The following is a 6,852-nucleotide window of genomic DNA, read 5'->3' as shown; positions in this document are numbered from 1 at the left end:
CTCACCATGTTAAAGGTGCTGTATAAAAGCAAGATGTTGTTGGTGCAGCCAAAGTTAGCAAGATTGTCCAATGCTAGCTACGGTGACAAGGGTGGTATTGGGTTGCCACATTTGGTCACAATACTTCTAGGTTCAGGAAGGGAAAAATCAGCCATAAGGCCTACTCATGACTGTATTCCCTAAAATAGAGGGATAAAAGAGAAAACCTGGTTAATTCATGAGTCCATAAATATATGAACTAATGATCCTTGGAATACAACAAATATTTGTTGCTGTCAAGCATCCCAGTGGTGACAAGTGTTATTTTTTTACTTACTGTATTTATGAATTTTCAGTTAGTGAGAAATCGGAATATGAAATGGATAACTCTTGATATTATTAGAAAATCGTTCTTATTAATCATCATTACATATTTTAGGAAATTACTGTGCATCCCAAAAAATTTATGTGTTAAAAAATGTTAAAATTTACAAAGTTTCAAACACGATTGACTTTGACATCAATTTTAATACCCCATCACCACTGCCCTTCCTATCAAGTTAGAAAGGTATATGGAAGGGTTTAAGATTAGGCTGAGAGGGGTGTCCTTGCCATTGACAATGGTGAGATGGGACTTCGCAGTTACATGGCAACACAATTATCATAGCCTCTTCACAGGAACATTATCAACCTATATTTAACACTGAGTCACATAAGGAGATATTAAGGCAAATAACCAAAAGTTTGGTCAAAGAGGTAGAGTTTAAGGAATATATTAAAGGAGGAAAGAGAGGTAGTGAGGTGCTGAGGTTTAGAGAGGGAATTCCAGAGCTTAGGACCTTTCCAATAGTCATCGCCTAAGTGTCATGCCAAGTGGCATGTGGCCATGATAGTTTCCCAAACTTTCTGATCAGAGCAACAGTGGATGACCTCATTGTTGGAGTTCTAGTTCCACCTGCAGTTCATGGTCATCCATATATGAGTGGTTCCAACCGCATTCATGCTGTTGCCTTGATGAGAATTGTTTGTACTGACCATATTTGACTAGAGATCAAGGAAGCATGAGGTGGTTTCCATTGTCTTCCTCATGTGAGTTATCCTCTGAGGTCAAAGCTCCTCCCCTGCACTGGTGTAGAATCTTCCGGATTCACCATTAGCCATTACTCATAACCCTCAACATGACACCCTTCCAGGTACTATCAGCCAGGCCAGCTGGAGTTGAGCCTCACTAAAGAGCATGGTCGATCACACCCTCCAATATTGGAGCAACTAAAATCGAGGAGGTTCAAGAAGCCAAAGCCTCAAAGCTTTATGGGGCTGGAGGAGATTACAGTGATAGGGAGGGGCAAGGTTATGGAAGGAATTGAAAACAAGGATGGGAATTTTAAAATTGAGCCTTTGCTTAACTGGGAACCAATGTAAGCCAGAAAGCACAGCATTGATGGGTGAACAGGACCTGGTGCAAGTTAGGGTATGGGCAGCAGAATCTGGAATGGCCCCAAGTTACTGGCAAGAAGAATATGGGAGGCTGGCCGGAAGTGCATTGGAATGGTCAAATCTAGAGGTACCAAAAGAAGGGTAGAGAATTTCAGTAGCAGAAGAGCTGAGGCAGGGCGAAGTTTGGGTGATGTTATGGAGGTGGAAATAGTGCCTGCGTATGCTGTGGATATGAGACCAAAAGCTCATCTTGGGGTTAATTATGACAGAAAGGTTGTGAACACTCTGTTTCAACCAGAGAGATAACAGAGGGAGGGACAGAGTTGATGGCTAGAAAATGATGCTTGTGCCGGGGACGAATAGTTTCAGTCTTTCCAATATTTAATTGGAGGTAATTTCTGTTCATCCAGTACTGGATATTGGATGAGCAGTTTGACAATTTGGAGAAGGTGGAAGGGTGGTGTGAGGTGGAGGGGTGGTGTGAGGCAGAGAGATGGTGTGAGGTGGAGGGGTGGTGTGAGGTGGAGGGGTGGTGTGAGGTAAAAGGGTGGCGTGAGGTGGAGAGGTGTTTTAGGGTGAGGGGTGGTGTGAGGTGAGGGGTGGCGTGAGGTGGAAGGATGGTATGAGGCAGAAGGGTGGCGTGAAGCGGAAGGGTAGTGTGAGGTGGAGCGGTGGTGTGAGGTAAAAGGGTGGCGTGAGGCGGAGGGGTGTTTTAAGTTGAGGGGTGGTGTGAGGTGAGGGGTGGTGTGAGGTGGAGGGATGGTGTGAGGTGGAGGGGTGGTGTGAGGTGGAGGGGTGGTGTGAGGTGGAGGGTGGTGTGAGGTGAGGGGTGGCGTGAGGTGGAGGGGTGGTGTGTGTTGAGGGGTGGCGTGAGGTGGAGGGGTGGTGTGTGTTGAGGGGTGGCGTGAGGTGGAGGGGTGGTGTGAGGTGGAGGGGTGGTGTGAGGTGGAGGGGTGGTGTGTGTTGAGGGGTGGCGTGAGGTGGAAGGGTAGTGTGAGGTGGAGGGGTGGTTTGAGGTGGGGGGGTGGTGTGAGGTGAGGGATGCTGTGAGATGAGGGGGCTTTGAGGTGAGGGGGCTGTGAGGTGAGGGATGGTATGAGGTGAGGGGTAGTGTGAGGTGAGTTGGGTGTCGTCAGCATACATGTGAAAACTGACACTGTTTTCAGATCTTGTTGCTGTGGGGCATAGGGTAGATGAGAAATAGAAGGGGACAAGAATATATTCCTGAGAGACACCAGAAGTATCAGTGCAGGAAGAGAAACGACTGCTGGTGATTCTCTAACTACAATTATATAGATAAGAATGGAACCAAGTGAGAGCAGTCCCACCCAGCTGGGTGACACGGGAGAAACATTGGAGGAGGATGATGTGGTCAACCGTGTTAAAGGATGCAGACAGGTCGAGAAAGATGAGGAGGGTGCTGTGATGACCCTGGTTTCTCTATTATTTAAGAAGAGTAGGAGAAATAAACTAGAAAATAATGGGCCTATTAGCGTAATGTCAGTTGTAGGGAATATCTAGGATCTCTTATTAGGAGCATAATGACTGAGCATTTGGACAAATATGAGTTCCCTGAACTCAGTGGTGTCAAAGCTGTGCATTCTCTGAATGTCAGAGAAATAGGGTTGTGCATTCTCTGAACTCATAGAATTCTTAAAGTACAGAAGCAGGCTATTCGGCCCATCATGTCTATGGAGCTCCCTGGAAGACTAGCTCACATAGTCCCACTCCTTCAAATTTTCCTGCAGCCCTGCGATATATGCTCCCCCCAATTGAAAACTTTGACAGAATTCTGTGCGCAAAAGTGTTAACTTGCACTTTGTGAAATACTCTGCATTCTGAAGCGATCTTTCAGTCATCATTAGGCATCTGAAAGTGATCAGATGAAGTCACTGACCTGTAATGAATTCACACAGCACTCAAACCACAGCAGTTGTGAATATTTATTTGCCTAAAATCATTCAGCTAACATCATTCATGTTCAACTGACATGGAATAATGCCGAATCAGCTCACAGCGAGATTCAACAGTGCCCATCGCAAGTACCATAGGGCTGTTTAAGTGCTCACAAATAGAAATGCAAGTCCCTGCAGTTGGAAATTTATCTAAGCCCCTGCAGCGTGGTTTAAGTGCAAGTACTAGCAATCATTCATGGACTCCAGTGAAAATGTCAGCTTCCCAATTTCTTGTCTGAGAGAACTGTACCCACCAAACCCACCCCCACCCTCCTTGACTACTGCCTATTGACCACCCGACTCCCCACACACACCCTCCTGAATCAACCCCCCCACCCCCCCACTCCCCAGAACTCCCCATGCCCCCCAAACGCGGACTTCAGATGTTTCTGACTTTCTGCAGAATGAAAACAGAAAAGCTGGAAAGACTCAGCAGGTCTGACAGCGTCTGTGGAGAGGGAGCCCAATATGATTCTTCTTTGGAACTGACCTGCTGAGCTTCTGCAGCATTTTCTGTTTTTGTCTTATTTTCTTAGCAGAAAACCCAAACCCCCAACCCGCTGAACCCAGCCCCTGATCAACTCCCCCAAACTACTTCTGGGTCAGGGGCCAACCGGAAGTGATGTTAGAGGCCTGCTGGGCATATTTCATATATGTGTGGGATCACTTCTAAACAAGTTAAGTTTTGGACCCTGAAGACTGGGAGACTGGGAGACAGACAAACAGACAGACAAAGAACAATAAAAAGAGATTCAGAAAGAGAGAGAAAGAAAGACAGAGAGAGAAGGAGAAAGAGAGAGCAGGCTGGGGTTGTGTTGAGAGGAGGGGCTGGAGGGATGAGAAATGGGGACTTTGGGAGAGAGAAAAAGGAGAGAGGGGCTGGGGGAGAAAGAGAGAGACGGGGAGGTGGAGAGAGAGAGAGACGGGGCTGGGAAGATGGGGAGAGAGAGAGAGGGGGAGATGGGGCTGGGAGGAGGGGGAGAGCAAGACTGGAGGGCAGTGGGAAAAGGTTAGAGGGAAGATGGCCTTGAGGAGACGGGGAGAGCCCAAGGCTTGAGGGTGTAGGCCCGAGGCTTTAAGGGGGTGTTGAGGATAGGACCCAAGACTGGGTTGGGAGCTGGCACACAGTTCCATGTAGGTACATTTCAGGCAGGCCTGAGTGGGGAGGGAAGGGTTCAGGCCAGCCTGAGAGCTGGATACTGGGTTTGCCGACTTAGGGCAAGGCAGGTGATGTAATGGGGGTGTACCGCAAGATTGGTTTTTAGCTGTGCATTGGGTGGTATATATTTTATTTTAAATTTTTTTTATTCACAATGTGTTATTACTTTTTTCTGATATTCCCCCTTCAGGTGTAAACCCTGCTGGGATTTGTGTTTTCTTGGCAGCAGCATGGCCCCCATCCTAGGCTATGGTGACTTCTCCCGGTAGCTTGTTGCTCTCCTCGTCGTTGTTGATGGTGAGCTGTATGTTGATGTGGGTCTTCTTGTTGTCCTTGGCCACATTGCCCACCAGCTCCTGGCTCTTGGTGATCATCTACTCAAGAACAGTGGCCAAGTAGATGGCGGCTGTTAGGAAGGGAGTTCCAGGATTTTGACCCAGAAACAGTGAAGGAACAGCGATATAGTCACAAGTGAGGATGGGTGTGTGGCTTGGAGAAGAACTTGCAAGTGGTGGTGTTTCCATGCATCTGCTGAACTTGTCCTTCTAGGTGGTAGGGGTCACGGATTCAGAAGGCTGTCGAGGCACCTTGGTGAGTTGCTAGCTTTCTGAAATTTAATTCCACTGCACTGTTATCTTTCAATGGTGCCACATTTATTTTGTTACTTAAACTGTTGACTACTTCTTTACTGTGCACTCCCCCCGCCCCCCCACTGGTTTTTCATGAGAATTGGTGGACCTGGTGGAATCGGCACAGCAGAGACACCAGGGAATGATCAGAAGGAAAGGGAAACATATCAGCTGAAATGGAATAGGTGAGGGAGGCTCTTTGGGTAAAATTTCAAAATTGGGCGATAAGATTTGTTTATTTTCTCCATCATAACATGTAGGAAGCTGCACTGACATCATCCGGTTGCTTTGCTGCCTAATCATTGCACTTAATGCCAATAATGCCGAATGATCACTTTCAAACACAAACGACCGCTTCCATCAATGTAACAAGCTTGGCTTTTTTTGCAAATGCTTCAATGATCTGTGATCAATACTCATTCCAAAACACACCATTTGATGCCGGATCGGTACTGATCATAAATGAGCTTTTAGCGAGCATTGAATTGATATCAAATAATTGATGTTTCTTTCTCTTCAGATAATGAACCTGTTTTTTTTTAAAGCCTCCATTGAATCTGCCTCCACCACCCTCACAGGCAGTACATTCCAAATTCTAACCATGCGCTGTGGAAAAAAGATTTTTCTCATGATGTCATTGTTCCTTTTAGTAATTACCCATGAATCAGTTTCCACTGGATCGCAGCCCTTCTGTCCATTTCAATAGTTTTTTGATAGTGTTAGCACTGTGCAATCTCTGAACCTGTTAGCATAAGGGCTGCACGTTCAGTAAACTCTATAGTGTCAGCATTGTGTGCTCTGAAACCAGAGTCAGATTTGAGCGTTCTCAGAACTTCATCATATTAACATTGTGCAACCTCTGAACTCCTGGGTGAGAAATTTATAGCCTCTCCCGCCAAACAGGATATTATGGTCCCGCCAAACTGAATGGGGGTTGAATTGACTCAACACTTCCACCAGGGGAGACACGCAATGACAGGGCTGTAGACCCCTGGCCAGTATTATGCATTCCCTGAACTCAGTAATGTTAGTGCTGTGCATTCCCTGAACTCGGTAATGTCAGTGCTGAGCATTCCCTGAACTCGGTAATGTCAGTGCTGTGCATTCCCTGAACTTGGTAATGCCAGTGTTGTGCATTCCCTGAACTCGTTAATTTCAATACTATGAATTCTTTGATCTCGGTGATGTCAGCGCTCTGCATTCTCAGAACTCTGTTATGTCAGAGCTGTGCAGTCCCTGACCTTGGTAATGTCATTGCTGTGCATACTCTGAACTCAGTAATGTCAGTGTATTACATTCCCTCATCTCGGTAATGTCAGTGCTGTGCAGTCGCAGAACCCGGTAAGTTCAATGCTGTGCATTGCTAGAAATCGCTAATGTCAGTGTTGTGCATTCCCTGAACTGTGTAATATTTGTTTTGTGCATTCCCTGAATTCGGTAATATCAGTGCAGTAAATTCTCAGCACTCTGTAATGGCAGAGATTCTCTGGACTCGGTGATGTCAGTGCTGAGTATTCCCTGAATTCAGTAACCTCAGTGCTGTGCATTCCCTCAACTCAGTAATATGAGTGCTGTGCATTCACAGAACCCAGTAATTTCAATGCTGAGCATTGCTAGAAATGGCTAATGACAGTGCTGTGCATTCCCTGAACTCTGTAGTGTCTGTTTTGTGCAATCCCTGAACTTGTAATGT

This window comes from Carcharodon carcharias, chromosome 6 (genome assembly GCF_017639515.1).
Source record: "Carcharodon carcharias isolate sCarCar2 chromosome 6, sCarCar2.pri, whole genome shotgun sequence".
NCBI lineage: Eukaryota > Metazoa > Chordata > Chondrichthyes > Lamniformes > Lamnidae > Carcharodon > Carcharodon carcharias.
This window is presented reverse-complemented; position numbering follows the sequence as displayed.